Below are 19,601 nucleotides of genomic sequence, written 5' to 3' on the forward strand. Positions count from 1 at the left end.
AATTAGTAGTACCGCATTCGAGTATTCTGACACTTCCCTATGGTTGACTGGGAGAGAATGCTTTTAGCATTAAGTCCGCCATGTACACATATTTGTACTAATGAATAAATAAATAAATAAAAAACTAAAACCTCTATCTAGACAGTTTTTAGAATTTAAAATCTATATTAATATTTAGTTATGTTTGAATTTAACTCGTTTAGCAGAAAAAAATATTAATTTATCAATGTCACTGTTAAAATAATTTAGTATAGAACAATATAGGTATTCAGAGAAAGGACAATTTTAGTGGAGGACATTTAAATTTGGACCTAATATTCTGGTAGACATTTATTTTACTATTTACAGTTAAGTAATCCTTTTTATTCAATTATTTTTGTGTTATAATAAATGATAATAAAATTGGTGGCCTGTGTCTGTATTTACCCATCACTACATAGTATAAAACAAAGTTGCTGTCGCTGTCTGTCCGTCCCTATGTATGCTTAATTCTTTAAAACTACGCAACGGATTTTGAAGCGGTTTTTTTAATAGATAGAGTGATTCAAAAGGAAGGTTTATATGTTTAATACATGCATAATATAGTAGAGGAACACTGATAATTTCAGAGGTTTCTAATGTGATGTGATGTAATGTGCTCCCGTGTGAAGCCGGGGTGGGTTGCCAGTAAAAAATATTTAAGGAACAATAACACAAAGACTAGTGTGGAGTCATCTCTAAAAGAGTAATCTATTAATTATTATTTATTAATTCGAAATGTAAATTTATTGTTTCTAAACAATAAATTTACATTTCGAATTATAATTGTAATCAAAAAGAAAAAGATATGTAAAAGAAAAAGATCATAACTGGTTGTCATCTGCACATGGAAGATATTTAAAAAAAATATTATATTAAAATTGTATCGATAAATGACCAATTAAAAAAAAAAGCTATACAGAATGAAATAATTAAGATCCTTTTAAAAGAGTACTTTGTCAGTAAAACTAAAAAAAAAATTATTACAGAAATGTAGGTAGAAAAATTAAAAGTAATAATTAAATAAAATTAAAAAGTAAATACTTTATATTATTCTCAATTTCGTGTATAATATAATACATTTTATATATGTGTAAGTATATTTGTTATTTATATGTATATATTTATTAGTTTATATATGTAATTTTAGTATGTATGTATATCAATAATTACTAGTAGCGCATTCGAGTATTCTGACACTTCCCTATGCTTGACTGGGAGAGAATGCTTTTAGCATTAAGTCCGCCATGTACACATATATGTACTAATGAATAAATAAATAAATAAAGAAGTCACTAATTTGAAATCTGGACCGTGTTTGTATAGAAGCCTCAAAATATAATTTCTGATTCATGTTCGTTTTCAAAAAGTATTCTTATTGACTGCTAAATCATTCTCAAAAAAGAATGCTGACACTTTCCATCCACTCTGTCTATAGAGATATTTCGACAAGAGTGCTTACTGCAGAACATTATATACAGCTTTTGTATGACTGCAGCGGAGTGCATATGACAGCGACTATAAACATTGCTGCAATCGATGCCACACGATCGTAAATATAATAAGGAAGCAGATAATCTTATGAAGGTAAGAAGAGTGCTAAGAATTCAGCTTATACTAATCTTTACATTTGCTCTGTCAGTAATCACGTTTTGATATAATCACAAAAAGCCAGATGTAGAGAAAATCGTCGAAATTGCAAGAAAATAAAACAGAGTGAGTAATTACCACAGATTAACTTCGATATTTATATTATAAACAAATTGCTTTACAAAGCGAGTTCCCGCCAAGAAATATTTTTTAAAAGTACTGTAGGAGTACCTATTCGAAATTCAAATATTTATAAGTGGCCAACTGTTTGTTGTGAAATATTTAAATTTCGAAGACTTTCTAGGAATATTTAATAGATTATTGATAATGTTTAGGAAAAATAAACACCAATTCAGTAGCTAGCGAAATGGATTTTCGCAAAAAATTAAATAAATAAAAAAAGACATATAATTTAAAATAAAGTTATTAATAGTACAAAATGTTGATCACACTGAAATAACCTAAATTGTTTAATGTCTGCTTGACGAGGCAATAAAACTTTTGTATACGTATACTCAAATGCCATAGAGCATTGTTAATTTGGAATTTGTCTGTGGTCGCTAACATTCCAGTATAATGAACTGAACAAGTTTATAATTACAACAAATACCTAGTAAGTATCGAATTTGGAGCGTAATCTAATATATTCCTTTTAAATTTTAACTCTTCTACTTATCTATATAGTATCTACATTCTTTTTTCATGTATATTTCTTTTACACTGAAGAGTTCTCATTTATTCTGTCTAAATATGTATCTAGTCTGGCAAAATTATATATACTCGTATCTTACATTATATAGATAGTGTCTTCATACAAAAGCTTCATTAAAAACAATTTTTTGTATCTAAATATTTACGAAAAATAAAAAGGATATAAAATTCATACGAATATATTTGAAGGAACAAGATAAACAGTGAATAATGATTTCTAATGATGCTTATTTTTTTTTTGTAACCAATACGAGCATAGGTATACTTATAGAATATCAGAATAAATAGATTCGAATTCACATTAAAAAATTGGTTTGGGAAATTTGTAATCTATTTACTTGCAACACTGAAAAAATGGCGCGTTTTGTTCTAAAAGGTATTGTTACAATTTAAAAAAAAATCTGTGAAATTGAGTACGTCAAATGTCAGCTGTTAGCTAAATAAATGCTGACACTTTTTTAACACTTTATGCATATAATATAATATTGTGTATATAACCTAATACTCGTATATATATATTTATATGAATAAAAGGCTTAGATTAGTGGGTGCAGTAAGAGACAACTACGGGAATTTAATGATCTAGGAATGGAACGAGTCTGCTTTTTCATTTTCCCCAATCATACTTTACTGGTGCTCTGCCAGCGTATACCGATAGCGCGGACGGGGTTACCATTCTATCATCAGCCATTAAAAAAAATTCAAAGGGATTTCGCCAATAAATACTAGTAATTAATATTAAAAAAATTTAAAGGAATTTTAAAGTTTGACAAAAATGTTACTTAACGTTCGACACCAATATATTACGTTACTATTTACGATAATGACCCCACCCACTAAACACTAACTAAAAGATGAACTAGCTTGTGTTAATATTGCTCTGGCGAGCGTCAATGAATTATTTATACACATAAACCACACTGTAATGCAATCTTTATTACTGAAAATAGACCTTATGTGCGTATAAATAGGGGATCAAGTGGGAATATTCGAGAAAATTGAGTCTAATAGTTGTGGAGAAAATATTACGTCGTGGAGGCCTGGTGTAGGTATTTTAGCAAGGAAAGTACGTGGAAACGAGTAGACAAATGTATTTGTAGATTTCGTTTTATTTCGTCTCCTTACGGCTAATCATAAAAGCAATGGCGTCTACTTGTATTTTTTATTTCTTTTTAGTGGAGTTTCGTTATAGGTACTTCAGATGTTTCATACAAAATTTGCATCAATAGACAGTTATTATAAATAATATAGTTGACCAATTAATAAAGGAATGGACATAGAATGCCCAAATAAGACAAAAACCTTATTTTAGCACGTCTCGAAGTTTAAAGCTCAGACACCTCAAACTTGGGAGAGAAAGGATTGTTAGTAATAGGGAGGTAAGATCCTATTGCTATCAATATACCCTATGGGGGTAAAGGGATTGTTAGTAATGGGGTCAAATAGCCTCATTACTAGCAATATACCCTGCCAGGTTGACCTCCACGTGGTTCCCCCTGGAAACCATCGTGGCTAATTCTAGTTGAATTCGTCAGGATGGGCTAACTGACCTGATTTCGTCCTCATTAGTCATCTATCACTGGTGCCCCGCCATTTCCATACTATTATCACCCATTAAAAAAAAATATACCCTATGAGGTCAACCTCCACACGGTTTCCCTTAAACATTCTGACTAATTTATCGTTGAATTCACCACGATAGGCCAACTAACTAGCGTATACAGACAGCATAGGCGGGGTTACCATTGGATTAATATATAAAAAAAACCTCAAACTCGAAAGCTTAGATAGCAAATAATAGCTGGCTCTTGTTGCTAGGATTAAATTACTTCAAAGCCCTGATTCAGGGGGTTTCAGAAAATTACTCTAAGAAATTAATTCTTTTGAGTAAAAATAATATATATGTATATATTAACAATACATAAACGATATATCTCGTTTGGAAAATACAATTTATATTTTGATAAAGTAAAAACGATACAAAAAACATCTTAAAATTCCTATCACTGCTAGGAATTAGCAGCGAACTTAAAAAAAGGGCGAGCACAAAAGATCATGGAAAGGTCGCAGTGTCACAGGTCTTTATGACTGAAAAAGCTCGTCTTTCAATAATAATAATAGTATATCTAATATATGTGTATGCAAATTTGTTATTTATATACATTTATTAGCTGACTCGGCAAACGTTGTATTACCATATACATTATTTCTAGAACTATACATGAAAATGTATCGTACTACAATTATTATATTCAATTGCCATCTTGCAACCATATTGCGGCATATAAAAATCACGATTAAATAATAAGGGTTGATCATAAAAGGGTAAAAATTTGAAGTTGTGTGTATTTTTCAATGCCAAATCACAATAAAATAAAAATAAAAAAAAAAAAAAAAATAAAAAAAAATACATTTAGAGGTGGGTCACGCTTAACATTGAGGGGTATGAAAAATAGATGTTGGCCGATTCTCAGACCTACCCGATATGCACACAAAATTTCATAAAAATCGTTAAAGCCATTTCGGAGAAGTTTGGTAATGAACACCGCGACGTGAGAATTTTATATATTAGATTTGTTTATATATGTAAATGTTAGTATGTATGTACATATAACAATTATTACTAGTTTCGTATTACAGTATTCTGACGCTTTCTTAAGGTTGACTGGGAGAGAATGCTTCTAGCATTAAATCCGTCTTGTACATATACATATATGTACTAATGAATAAATAAACATGTATGCACGCGCGCTAATGTGTGTGTATGTATCGAATGTTCCTATTTCGAACAGTCATATTTAAATCATTGAGAGTAGCGGCTTTTAATAGATTATAACGGAATAGCTAAGAACAAGGAATTACATAGAATGAATGATAAAATAAAAACTGTAAATCATATGGTTGCCTCCTTTCTCCTTATTAAAATGTTATATGGCTGTATAACCCTACCAAATTCAGTTACAAACCGCTTGCATACTTTCTACATAAACTGTGTCGAATATATAATTTGGTAATGTAAAATTTGTTATTGACAAACAATATAATATGTCAAACATTTTCTATACACTAGCCTGCTATTAATTGGGAAAAATAGCAATGATGATGTATCTTTCGTCCTTTTTTTACTAATTATATTAGCATAAGAAGAAAGGAGGCAACCATATGTATTACAGTTTTTATTTTATCATTCCTTCTATGTAATTCTTTGTTCTTAGTGGAATAGTATCCCTGTATGCGTCTAAGTACATGCCAGCGGGGCACCAGTAAGCGGTGACGGATAAGAATGAAACTAGGTCAGATTGTCCAATGTGAAGAATTCCAACAAGATTTAAACACGATTGTTTTGTGTGGGAACCGCGTGGAGGTCGACCTGATATACGTTATATTCCTAAAAATTTGAGTTAACTTACCCATTAGTAAAAATTCCTTTTTCCCAAGGGTGTGTCTTGAAAAGGGGCGGAGAGGGGCCATATTTTACGAGTTATCTAATTCCTTTGAGTCCATAAAACACATTGGAGGTTGGCGCTCCATCTATCGGGGGTATCCTATACTGAGTTTGTCTTTACAATGTAGGCAACTAATAGACATCAATCATTTATCATCATCATTCATCATCATTATATGGACTAAGAGCAGAATTAGAAACAATAATCACTATATCAATCATTTATTTTGGTAAGATTGTTTTTATGCAACTTAAAAGGGCAAACAAGCTGACAGCCCACCTGATGGAAAGTGGTAACCGTCGCCTATAGACATGAGCAGTACCATGGACATAACTGAGTATACTGTTTCACCCATGATACTCCCCATGTGTTGTCATTTCTGAAGACTAAGGTATTATTGCTCTGCATCCTGTAAATCCAATGCCACAACCCACCCTTCAAACCGAAACACAGCCATGCTAACACAACTGCTTCATGGTAGAAACACGAATGGGACAGAGACACCCAAGCAAACGACTTTTGTATAAAGTTACATTTCCCTTTTTTGAAGTCGGTTAAAAGAATCCCTCCACTACAGTTCGATTTATGGAAGTTGTCATTTATCTAAAGCCCGGATTAAGGGTACATTTAAGTGAAAACAGCGCGGTTTTAATTCAGCGGACCGCGGTGCGGGCCGCGGCTCGGGGCCGTGCGCCATGAATAATGCATATTCCGCGAATAAAGTGTGACTTTTCAACTCTTCCCCATTCCCTCTCTGGCGACTTTTTCTGTTTCATACACAGATATTGTGCTCTAGATCTCGCCGGTCACTACTTTTAGGGTTCTGCAGTGAAATCGGACAAAATAAACCATATGATGCGAACTATAAAAAGAAATTCTGTGCTATCAAAAAGCGTGTATGAAATTTCTAAATAGACTGACTAATCCAAGTGGGATATTATATAAAAAGGCATCGTTTATATATTTTAGATACAGTTTTTATTCTATTTATATCCTGTAGTTTTCTAATTAATGCTAAAAAATGCGAATAAATATATTTTTTTTACTTTTCAAATCACCGAATTTTGGTAAACGAAAATCTAAGTTATAGTTTATAATCATTAGTCATTTATTCAAAAAACAATATACATTGTGTCTGAAATAAGAGATAATCATACAAAAAGCATTACATTAAATTGTATATATAAACAGAACGATGTTTCTAATTAGTAGAGCTGTTTAGAAATTATCAAAAAACTTTCAGAAATATACATATTTATGCAGTTTAATTTTTCACTGCAGTTATAACTCACAGTAAAGAAACCCCTATTGTAATAATAATAATTATTAAGCGTCTATTTAAAATAAGAAATACAACATACATAAGCTTAATTTATCAAATATTATAACTATAATAAATTATCCAAAGAAGAAATGTATTTGCAAATTATTATATGCACGGAACCCTTGGTGCTTAACTTCAACTCATCATTGACCGGTTTCTGTATTATCCTTTTTGCGAAATGAGATTTGCAGTGGAAATAAAGAGATCCAGAAGTTAATTATGTTTGTTATGCTTTTATTTTGGCTGGCAACACAAACGCGTCGACATACACGGAGATTGTGAAAGATATTAATTACTATTTGTAATAGTATGATGGCGGGACGACCACAGCCTGTAGCTAGCCGAGCTAAGCAACCTTTATGTTTGAACTTTAAAGGAAAAAAATAAAGTAAAATATTTATTACTTTATTTTTTTGCGCGGAAAGAGGACGAGGAATACGGCTCACCTAATGGCAACCGGTTATCTCAGTCCATAGACACTGGCAACACTAGAGGTTGTCAATGCATTGCCAACCTTATAAAAAGATTTAAGTTTTTTTTTATAGTATTTATTTATTTTGAATTAGGAACAATAACTTTTTTTTGTGTAGAATGCTAATATGCATACCTATAGCAGGTGTAGATAGTTAGATATATAATTTATTTGCATCACTCACAGCACACAACATTGACTATAGATTACATGATAGTACTTAAAAATACAGTAGAGAAATATAAAGAACAACAGCAATATTATATATTTTTTATATATTATGAGGGATTTAACAACGAAAAAGCACGAAATAAATCCACTTATGTTCTTTGCAGACATGATGCTGGTATTCAGTGACATCAATTTGTAAGAGAGAGGGCAGCACTTGTCTCGTAATATCGTTTAGACACTATTGTGGTTAAATTCAGTTGAATTCCTCAAAATAGTGTAGCTGACCTGACCAAATTAATAAACCAGCATGATTGACATTCTATTAAAAAAATATCACTATTAACAAAAATTGCATAAGATAAAAATATTACACTATTTAAAAAAAAAAAAAAAAAGAAATACAATGCATGTATTGTTATTTAACAGTAGAAATAGATAAGGCCCTTAGCTTATATAGATAGAGTATGGAGCCTCAAAAAACGGGTCAACTTTTTGTCAGCTAATTGTCCAATTAGCTGACTCGTTTCTTTCATTAGTGTTCTATGTACTTACACACACAATGTAACTTGACGTATTTATATTTATATAAATAAATAAATAAAATCATTTTTTGCACATTAAAAAGGCGTAGAATTTATAAGACAAAATAAATATAGAAGTTATAAAGGTTTGAGTCATAACTATTTATCAAGCAAAATTGTATTTTTTTTATGCAACTTAGAATGGCAAATAAGCTGACGGCCCACCTGATGAAAAGTGGTAACCTTCGCCTATTGATATGAGCAGTACCATGGACATAACAGAGTATACTGTTTCACCTATGATACCCCCCATGCGCTGCTATTCCTGAGGACTCAGGTGTTATTCATCTGTACCCTGTAAATTCACTTCGAAACAAAATATCCCACCCTTCAAATCGAAACAGTTTTTTTTGTGCATGACAAATTTGACACGTTTTTCTCGAAGCATTTCTATAGTGACACTATCTATATAATCATTTGTAAGGTAAGGTGTTTAATATAACACAATGGAGCTTCTATTGAATCCTAATTTTTAGTTAAATAAGATGATTTAATCAAGTTTTACAATAATTTTAATCCATAAGCAATAGCAACGTTATGACTAATAAATCGTCTCTCTGAAGTGTGACAAAAATATACTGTAGGTAGTAATGAAAACAATATTGACAGGTAGATAGGCTCAAACATAAGGTCATATCCAAAGATCTTTTTTAAATACAATGGAACGTCCAATCGAGAACTATCGATTTTGTTATTAATAAAAATATAGTACATCTTAGCAACAAGTCGTCATTTAGAATCGGGTTAATACAACAATCGGTGGAAGCTGGTGTCGAGTCGGTGTGAACGTTGAATTATTCATCGCAACCGAACGAATGACCGGACTCCCGCCGGATCCGGCCGTCCCCCTGGACCCGGCCCGGACCCGGCGATATCTTGCGACTTTAACCCTTTAACTATGCATGTTTTAATCTGAGCTCTCAAGTTTTACAATTTCACGTATATTTTAGGCCTTCTTATAATTTGAGCGTAGGGAAACGTAATTAAGTGAGCTTCTGTCTGTCACAGGTATATTTGTTACAAGCAATGATTATAAATACTTGATTAAGTTGCGTTGTGAAAATTGGGAGGCAACTACTAACTAATGCTTGTTTAATTTAGGTGCGCATTTTGCTACAAAATTTGACAAATGGCCGTGCGGTCCCGGCATAGAATAAGCCACCCCTTCATTTACCATGATTGTTGTAAGAGGCGGCTAAGACATGGCGAGGGATGGGCAGGAGCGTCTCACTTATCTCAAGGCTCCACATCTCCAAAGGCTAACTGCGGTTGCCAATCTGTCTGCCAAGCGTGTCAATTTTCTTTTACAACACAGGGGCAAATGAGCATGCGGCTCACTTGATGGTAAGTGACTACCGCCACCCATGATCACCCATAATACCAAAGACATTGCAGGTGTGTTGCCGGCCTTTTAAAAAGGAATATGCCCTTTTTTTGAAGGTTATAACTATTATACTATAGACTATTATAGAGAATAGAAGAAATATTATAGAGAATAAAAGAGACAAAATGCTGGGCTACCTTATACGACATGACGATTTTTTTAAGAGCATAGTAGAAGGAAAAATGGAGGGCAAAAGAGAAAGAGGAAGACCAAGGAATAACTACATGGGACAGATAAAGGAAACACTGGGTGTTATGTTATATAGGAAGATCAAGGATATGGCCTGGGATAGAGCTGGCTGGAAGAAGATGCATGAATTAGTTGCACCGACAAGAGGAAACTCTTAAATGAAAAGAAGAACTATGTTATACTATACTATACTACAAAATCACTTAAGAGAGAGGCCAATGATCAGCAGTGGACGCTTAAAGGCTGATATGATGATGAAATGGGTGTGAAATCACTTATGTATCTATCTGATAGAATGATAGCATACATTGATGATTTCAGTCGAGATAAAATTAATATAAGATCGATACGTGAGTAATTACTGACGTGTTCATTCTCAGAACCGACTTTAAAGGGGGGGGGGGGGAAGGGATTATTAGTAATGCGACCTATTAGTCCCATTGCCAGCAATATGCCCCATAAGGTCGACTTCCACGTGGTTCCCTCTAGAAAACATTGCGCTGAATTCCTGGTGTATTCATCACGATAGGCTATCTGACCTGGCTTGTCATTCTCACCTATCACCCTTCGCTGATGCCCCGTCAGCGTATACCGTTAGCGCAGACGGAATTTTTGTTTTTTTTTTTTTTATGCAACTTAGTATGGCAAATAAGCTGACAGCCCAACTGTTAGAAAGTGGTAACTATCGCCTATAGACATTAGCAGTACCATAGACATATCAGAGTATACTGTTTCACCCATGATACCTCCCATGCGTTGCCATTCCTGAGGACTCAGGTGTTATTCATCTGTACCCTGTAAATTCACTGCTACATCCCATCCTTCAAACCGAAACACAGCCATGCAAACACAACTGCTTCACGGTAGAAACACGAATGTGACAGAGGTGACCAAGCAAAAAACTTTTGTGCAAAGTTTCCCTCTCATTTCTCATCAGTGATATTTAGCTAACAGTTTATGATTTCACCATACTTACAATATAATTAACAATATCACTAATATTGTTATATCTTGATAACGTACAAGACAAACAGCACAATACTTGTACAAACATTTGGTAATAATAGTGCTTCCACGCGGGACGTTTGTGTTTACCTTGGACTTTTATTAGTCCTGCTCGAAGCAATGTGATTGGGGAATCAAGTTTTGTTGTAGTGCCGATAATACTGATGGCAGTATTGATCAATGTGACTATTTATAGCTAGTAATAGGTTAGCCATATGGTTGGTTACCACGTGGTTCCGGCATAGAATGGGCCACCCCTTCCTTTCCCGTGGGTGTTGTAAGAGGTGACTATGGCAATTTAATAGTCGAAAAATGGGTAACAACTAGTGTCCGACCGAAACAGGTTTCGGCCTTGGTCTCTATTTCGGCCGAAACCGAAACTTACTGAAACATATTTAAAATTTCTCTTCTATACTGAAATCTAGTGTATTTTTACACAATTATTTACACAAACACACATATAGTTAAAGGGTAATAATAAACACTAACTAAAGTATGTAACAAATATGTTATTATATATATGTAAAAACATGACTTACTCTTGGAAATAAACTTAATAAAAAACAACTTAGACACATGCACAACACGGAATTTCGGCGCGGCCGAAAGTTTCGGCTAATTTTTGGCTGAAACCGAAACTAAGGCCGAAAGTAGAATTTCTGGCCGAAATTAGCCGAAACCAAAAGTCGGTCGGACACTAGTAACAATGTACCTTTTAAAACATCATCAGAGCCTAGCCGCAGTTGTCAATTTGCCTGCCAAGCGTGGCAACTACTGGCAACCTCCCAATTAACAGTAGGCCTATGTTCAGCCGTGGCCTATTAATGACAGATATTGTAATAATAATAATAAATTTGTTATTCCCCAGTTGTAACACCGAGCCAATAATCCGAGTTAGTGTTGCGACGGCTTCAGACTTCGGGCGAGCTATCTCAGTGACGTCAGTTGGTCAACCGAATCTCATCCCGCGTTGGGATTACGCTGAATTTACTATCATTCCACGGCAGTTAGTAAATGACGCGAATAAAGCTCTCTGTGGCGCTATAAAATAAAGTATGTTTCAAAATATATAAGGGAATTAATGAATTTAAAATTTAATATTGTTAATTATTATTAAAAAAAATTAATTTTCAAGGGGCGTGTAACGGAACGAAACGTATCGTGTGAAAGGGACAAACGATAGACGTTTAGTAACGAGTGAAAGAGTTCGAAAGACCACGGTCTATCACTTACAAATAGGTTTATATCGGGGGAAAGGGATTGTTAGCAATGGAGTTTGAAAGCCCCATTGCTAGCAATATGCCTTATTAGGTCGACCTTCACGTGGTTCCCCCTGGAAACCATCGTGAATAATTCTCGTTGAATTCGTCACGATGGACTAACTGACCTACTTCATCCTCACCTAACATCCTTCACTGGTGCCCCGCCGGTGTATACCGATAGCGCGGGTGGGGTTACCATTCCATTAACATCCATTAAAAAAAAAATAGGTTTATATCTAATCTGTATATACAGCATATATTATCTAAGAATATCGAGAATTGGATAATGAATATCTGGAGATAAAATAATTATCTGTATTTGATATAAATAAATTAAAAAAAGAACAGCTGATTTTTTGTTTCATTTTCAGTTAAAAATAATAATTGCTTAACAATAAGACCTCCTTTTGTATCACTTCTCATTAATACATATTTACCGTATTTAATATTTTTTTTTCTTTGTTGCAATAAAGTATAAAATAAAGTAAATAAATAAAATAAATAATAACTAAGATTGTATTTCACACAAAAAAAAATAGACTTCAATTATTTGACACATTTACTAGTTATTTTCATTTAAAAACAACTACTGTACCGGTTTTGATAAAATCTCTATGGGACCAATCTGTAAGATAAAAAGTTTTTTTTTTATACAACTTAGAATGGCAAACAAGCTGACGGCCCACCTGATGGAAAGTGGTAACCGTCGCCTATAGACATGAGCAGTACCATGGACATAACAGAGTATACTGTTTCGCCCATTATACCCCCCATGCGTTGCCATTCCTGAGGACTCAGGTGTTATTCCTCTGAACCCAGTAAATTCACGCCATATCCCACCCTTTAAACCGAAACACAGCCATGCAAACACAACTGCTTCACGGTAGAAACACGAATGGGACAGAGGTACCCAAGCAATCGACTTTTGGACAAAGTCTCCCTCTGGTAATTTTTCAAATTGTTTTACAACTGACGGAGTGATGAGGTAACAAATATAAAAACAAGCGAATTGACAACATCCTTTTTAGAAGTCGGTCGAATAGGGAGATTCCTAGTTCTGAACTCTAACTTTACTTATTGCCGTTATTTTTTTAGAAGAAGGTAAGACAGAAGGAAGGAGGGGGAGCGGGAGTAAGGCATAGTCACATCAGACAGATCAAGGAAGGAGTTGGTGTCGTGTCGTATCAAGAGGTGAAGGGACTCGCTGAAAATCGTAGTGAGTGGCAAGAGCCCACCGACAAGAGCGCAGCTTTTAAATAGTATAGATAGATTTTTTAGAGCAAAATAAATGTGTTAAGAATGCTAAGGAGATCATATTTCTTAGTTAGAATATATGTTTATTAAGAACTAAATAATTTAAGCCATAAACTGAGTAATTTCACAGACCTCGTATAGGAGTTAGTTCAGATATTGCTTAACTTGAGCCATTCTTCCACTAAACATTATTGTTTTGTATTATTTCGTATGGCAACTAAATATCAAGTTAAGTGATTAAATTACAAAACGTAAAACAAAATCTTATAATACAAAGCGACTATTATATAATATATATATATATATATATATATATATATATATATATATATATATATATATATATATATATATATATATATATATATATATATATATATATATATATATATATATATATATATATATATATTTATCTTATATTGTTTATTCGTCTAGTATCCATAGTACAAGTTCGGTAACCACTTACCATCAGGTGGGCCGTATGCTTATTTGCCACCTCAGTGTTATAAAAAAGTTCTGCTTAGTTTGGAACTAGATGGCGCTTTGTATACGTCAGTGTCATTTAAATAGTAATTTAAGTTGCATGTCGATAGGTATGTCAATTATTCAATAATTCAGGTTCTTCTAATACCACTGTCAACTAATCATCTTTTGGCGGTATCATCATCGTCATATCAGCATGTAACTGTCCGCTGCTGAACTTAAGCCTGCCCCTTGGGGGGTTTTGCCAGTAGTTGTCACGTTTCGCAGGCGGATTGGCAACCGCAGTTAGGCTTTGAAGACGTTTTAAAGAAGACACTGTTATTCATCCTTCGTCCACGCTCTCTCTTAGTCGCCTCTTACGACACCAACGGGAAAGGAAGTAGTGGCCTATTCTATGTTGGGGTCACACGGCAGCTTTGTATGTATTTAGTCAATACTCCAGGTTTATTCTTCTAATACCATTGCCAATTATTCATATTTTGACCGATTAAGTATTGAAAAATTCCAAGACAGTAGAATCTATAAAATCAAGAGGTTTGTTATCAAAACCACATAACAAATTAGTACTACAAATGTCTTCATTTTGTTACATTATGATGCAAATCGTACCATTAGCGTCTTGAATAATAGAAATGTCAGACAGTTTTTGGACAGAATCTATTTTTGGAGCGATCGAACATGCCTTTACCGATTGCTTGGACTATAGATTAGAAGATTCACGTTGCGGGCACATTTACAAATATATTTATAGAATACTAGTCATCCGATCAGGTTTCGAATGGATAGATAGAATTTTTGAAAATAATAAAAAGCTTTTCCGTGATTGTCGTAAGACGCGATTAAGCAAGAACGGAAAATGGGCAGCAGTTCCTCTTAAAACACATCTAAAGCCTAACTGTGATTGCTAACCCGCTTGCCAAGCGCGGCAACTACTGGAAAGCCCCCAAGAGGGAGGCTTGTGTTGTGTGAAAACGTTCTCCACATGGTGATAGAAACAACGTGTAATAAAAACATTGCAAAGTCAATCCTCCCAATATTGTACTGAAATAACACGAGTCACGTTTTTGCTAATTCATCTACTAAGTTTCTAAGCTCGTTTCCACTATATGATGTACTCATAAACGTGTAAATACGGCGAGCTGAATTCGCGCGTGATATTACATATGTTACCATCAAGCAAATTGCTTCTGTTTTTATCATCCCGCCGCCCGCCGCCCAATTATTTGGTGGGCTTTGGGTGTCGCTACGAGTACAAGGGAATAAGTTAAATTAAGGCTTACGGATGTTGAAATGTCGGTGGAGACAAGTGCTACACTTGTATTACAATGGAAGATGTTTGTTTCAAATGCGGCGATAAATTTAACATGACAGTAATGGAAATATCATTTTTATCATTGAATTTATAGGGTACAGAGATACACTTTAGTCCTCAGGAATGGCAACGCATGGGGAGGTATCATGGGCGAAACAGTATACTCTGTTATGTCCATGGTACTGCTCATGTCTATAGGCTAATTACCACTTTTTATTAGGTGGGCCGTCAGCTTGTTTGCCATTATAAGTTGCATGAAAAAAAGAGACTTTTGTCCTACTAATTATTATAAAAAATATCTAATATCTTGGTCTAGAATCAAAGATTTTAGTCTAGAATATTGATAATTTTGTTAATAATCTGTAATTATAACATCTCGTCGTCATTTACGGTTGATTGAATAACAAAATTCCAAACATCCGAACCTCTTTTCAAAGTTTCTCATTCAACAAACTGTGAAAATGTTTATAAAAACAGAATGAATAATTTTATAATAATATCAAGACTACCTTTGAAGTACTTCTAAGCTACTTATAAGAGAAGGCTCTCAAAATATATTTTCATCAAATTTTGAACCGATTTAAATATTTTGAATCTTACGTCTATGAAATATCGTCGCTTAAAGACTTCACAATAATTCTTTTTATGTCCAATTAATATTATCTCGTCGATCTTTGGTATAATTTTCAACATGCTATTTGTATTGTAGTTGCTATTCTTTTGTGTAGCAAAATTAATAGATAAATTATTTACAGTACACATAAAGCAACAAATACAGGGAAAATCCCTTAGATTATCATCAGTTTCCATCAGGTGGGCCGACAGCTTGTTTGCCATTATAAGTTTTATAAAAAAAAATCCTTACAATACGAGTATGTACTATATTGATACTTTCCCCTTATATACTTAGTAATAAATATACATTGTGGTAACCCTGTTCACGCAGCATGAATAAAAACGTTGACCTATTTTTAGCGAAGCATTTGTATGGAGACATCTATATAATCTTTATATAAGATAATCTGAACAAAATACATAAAAAGGTCACACAGATTTTATTCGTGTATGTGCCACGGTAACAGTTATTTATGGACAAATATAGTTACAATAATCAACGTTACATTCCCGAACTGACTCGTTTAACGCTCCTTCTAAGTTTTCTCTAAGTAGGATTTCCCCCTTGGTGGCCCTTTAAACGTCTCCAATCGGTCACTCTGCGTCCAATAAATCCAGTAATCCGTCGATTCAGAAGCCAAATTCCTGTAAGTGGGTTTTCATTATGTCTCTTGTAACCTTTTGAATTCAGTCACTTAAGAGAGTTCATAATGTAGCTTTATCTATTGAAGAGTAGCAATGTTGGAATTATTGGACAGTTTTAAAAATTATTTAAGTGTTCCGATAACAAAATAAATTGTTAATTGTGTAATGTTGAAAATTTAAAAATATTAGAAGCAGAATATGGTGTAGACGCCATAAGTGCATTTAAGAGTGGGTCTGATGGATTGTGCCTATCTTAAAGTTGTCCGCTGCTCACCTCTGGATCAAAGGAGAGTTTTGGGAAGCTCTGCTTTGATCCAGATACCAGGAAAATGGGACTTTGTGAAGAAGACAGGAAAAGTCAGAGGCAGGTGCAAAACTTGTGTGGCAAAATTATGTGCGACTTATTCCAAGACTGACTGATTTTAGTTCGTTATCAGAGATTACCTATTGATTACTTTTTGAATAATCAATAGGTCATGTTGACAATGATTTCATTGTTTTTAAAAATTGATAGATGATTCACGTTTGCCGTACCACGGTTGACTTTGGTATGAACGATCTTACAGCCGGGGTGGGTAGCGACTAGCGACTGCCGCCTCGATACTGGATGATTTAGATGCAACCGACTTTTCTTTTACTTTTTTATCTTTCCGGGACATTTGGCGGGGCGCCGGGCCGGCCGCCTGTCGAAACTAATGGCAGTATCTCTTATAGAATTAAAATATTACTTTCATTTTGTAATATACTGTTTAAGAGATGTCCGTTTATAAATGGAATGTCATCTTGACCATAATAAGTGATAAGAGCATCATTGTGCTCCTTTCCACTTGGGTTTTTTTTATACGACTTAGAATGGCAAACTACCTGATGGAAAGTGGTAATATTGCCGTTGCCTATAGACATGAGCAGTACCATGGACATAACAGAGTATACTGTTCCGCCACTTGGGGTTTGCTGGAAGAAAACTCTATTAGAGTTAAGCTCGCTTTTGTACATTTAATAACCTCTGTCATATTCTTATAACTGGTGTGTACAATAAAGAATTAAATAAATAAACAAGTTATAACAGCCACTGCTCTTCTAACAGCCTCTTTTTATATGTAAGAAAGGGATAGTTATTATTATTATTTCTGCAGTTAACTGTCCACTGCTGGACATAAGCTTTCCCTATAGAGGGAGTTTTGCCAGTAGCTGCCACGTTTGGCAGGCGGTTTGGCAATCGCAATTAGATTTTTAAAGATGTTTGAAGAGAGATGCTGCTGCTGTTATTCCTCGTCCTCCCTTAGTCGCCTCTTACGACACCCACGGGAAAGGAAGGGGTGGTCCATTCTATGCCGGGTGGCACCTGGCAAGGTAAGAAAGGGATATGGCCTACCAATATTGCTTTTAGGGTTTCATTTTAAATTTTCTTGCAATTGTGTACTTTATCTGTTCAATAATTAGAAAGAAAAAGACTGGTAACATTATACTAACTGTATATATAAAAATAAATCGCTAAATAATTTGTTAAGTGCAAAACTCGAGAAAGGCTGGACAAATATGGCTAATTTTTTGTCAAATATTTTTTAAATTTCGAGGGTGTTTCTTTATCACATTATATCAGCCGTCAACTGTCCATTGAACAATAGGCCTCCCCTATAAGAGGGTAGGGGTTTGCCAGTAGTTGCCACGGTTGGCAAGCTGGTTCACAATCGCAGTTAGGATTTGGTGTCGCCTTTTACGATATCAACGGGAAAGGAATGGATGGCCCATTCTATGCCGGAACCAAACATACACAACGACAAGAAGGAGGAGGAAGGTTCTTATGAAGAGAAAATAAAAAAAATGTCTTAACAAAAATCAAAACCGTATTTTTCATTTCCCCACACAAACTGTATCCAGTAGCTTTCAAACATTTCAATCAAATAATGACTTCAAACATATGTTTCGGCAGAATTTTGTCGGCTTTAGTCTGCTGTGGAATATTTGCCTGCCTGCAAAATAGTTTCATTTTGAACTGATCGAGTTAGTAGGTAGTTTTCCGAAAGCAATCTGAGTACTGATACTGATATACGAATATAAAACATAGTTCACCAAACCTCTTTTTGTTAAATCGGTCGATGGACTTATCGACTGTTCCCAAGACCAGTCAGTCTAAACCACTAACGCCAGACTGTATTCATGGTATAACAGTCAAAATCGAGCAGCAAAGAGAGGTTTATCCAAAATTTGACCCTTAGCGTTGAAGTTAAGGTTGTTTTTCGATAGTAAGAATATTCAGGTATTATAAATACACTGGGAGAAGGCGGTTCGTACTAAAATTATGATTAAGTTTGCAGAACGATGACGAAATGTTATTTCTAGATATGCGAGAATAACTGTTCAGTCTTAGAGAGCAGTATTCCATTCAAAAAGTGAATTTTACCTCTAGAAAGAGGGCTGTATAATTAAAAGACAGTATTCGAGTAAATGAAACAGTGCATTTTAGATGCAATGCAGAATATTACGTTAAAATCTGCAAAGAGCCTAAGTGCATTTCCTTATTACCACAAAGTCCCATCTCGGAGTCCCATCTGCGCTAGGTGGAACCTTGTCGCTGTGAACCTAGCGCAATGAGCCAAATGGAGTGCGCAAAGAAAAATGGCGGAAACGAGCAAGCAAGTGAATTAAAGTAAATCGAATTGACGGCGAACGGTCGCTTCTCAAGGTTCCGGTAAGCTCGTTTGCTCTACGCTTACCAGTATTATTAATTGTTGGCGAGATACTGTTTTACTTTTTGATCCCTGCATAATATAAACGTTTGAATTATGAAAAAAGGTGATTCTGAGGGAAAAGTTAAGAATTTCCAAAGTCGATGTGTAAGAACGATGTGAATTATAAAATTGCATCAAACGAGATATATATGTAAGAATAGAGGACTTTGGGCAGTTACTTTAAAATATTAGGATGTTAAGCCCAAACAATTACAGAATTTAGAATCAGGAGTCAGCTGTGAGATAAGTTAAACAAGTTGAACGATGAGTCAATTCTAATTAAATTTTGCAGTAAATCGATTGCTGTAATAATTTTCATTTCTTTTTTTGATATCAATTTACAATAAATTTGTACTGATGAAAATAATACCCATTGGATCGAAACTAGTTAAATCAAAAAGTTA

General features: G+C 34.3%; 1 long non-coding RNA gene across 2 annotated transcripts; it reads left to right on the forward strand.

Moving 5' to 3' along the window:
- Positions 1–903: 903 nt before the first annotated feature.
- Positions 904–12,447, forward strand: LOC128202414 (uncharacterized). Of its 2 annotated transcripts, XR_008253764.1 has the most exons (4): positions 904–1,111; positions 1,517–1,605; positions 9,415–9,657; positions 11,760–12,447. It is a non-coding gene; the product is annotated as an uncharacterized LOC128202414 (long non-coding RNA). The 2 variants fall into 2 exon arrangements; XR_008253765.1 differs by lacking the exon at positions 9,415–9,657.
- Positions 12,448–19,601: the final 7,154 nt, after the last annotated feature.

The sequence above is a fragment of the Galleria mellonella genome, unplaced genomic scaffold (genome assembly GCF_026898425.1).
Source record: "Galleria mellonella isolate WM207_F2 unplaced genomic scaffold, CSIRO_AGI_GalMel_v1 utg93, whole genome shotgun sequence".
NCBI lineage: Eukaryota > Metazoa > Arthropoda > Insecta > Lepidoptera > Pyralidae > Galleria > Galleria mellonella.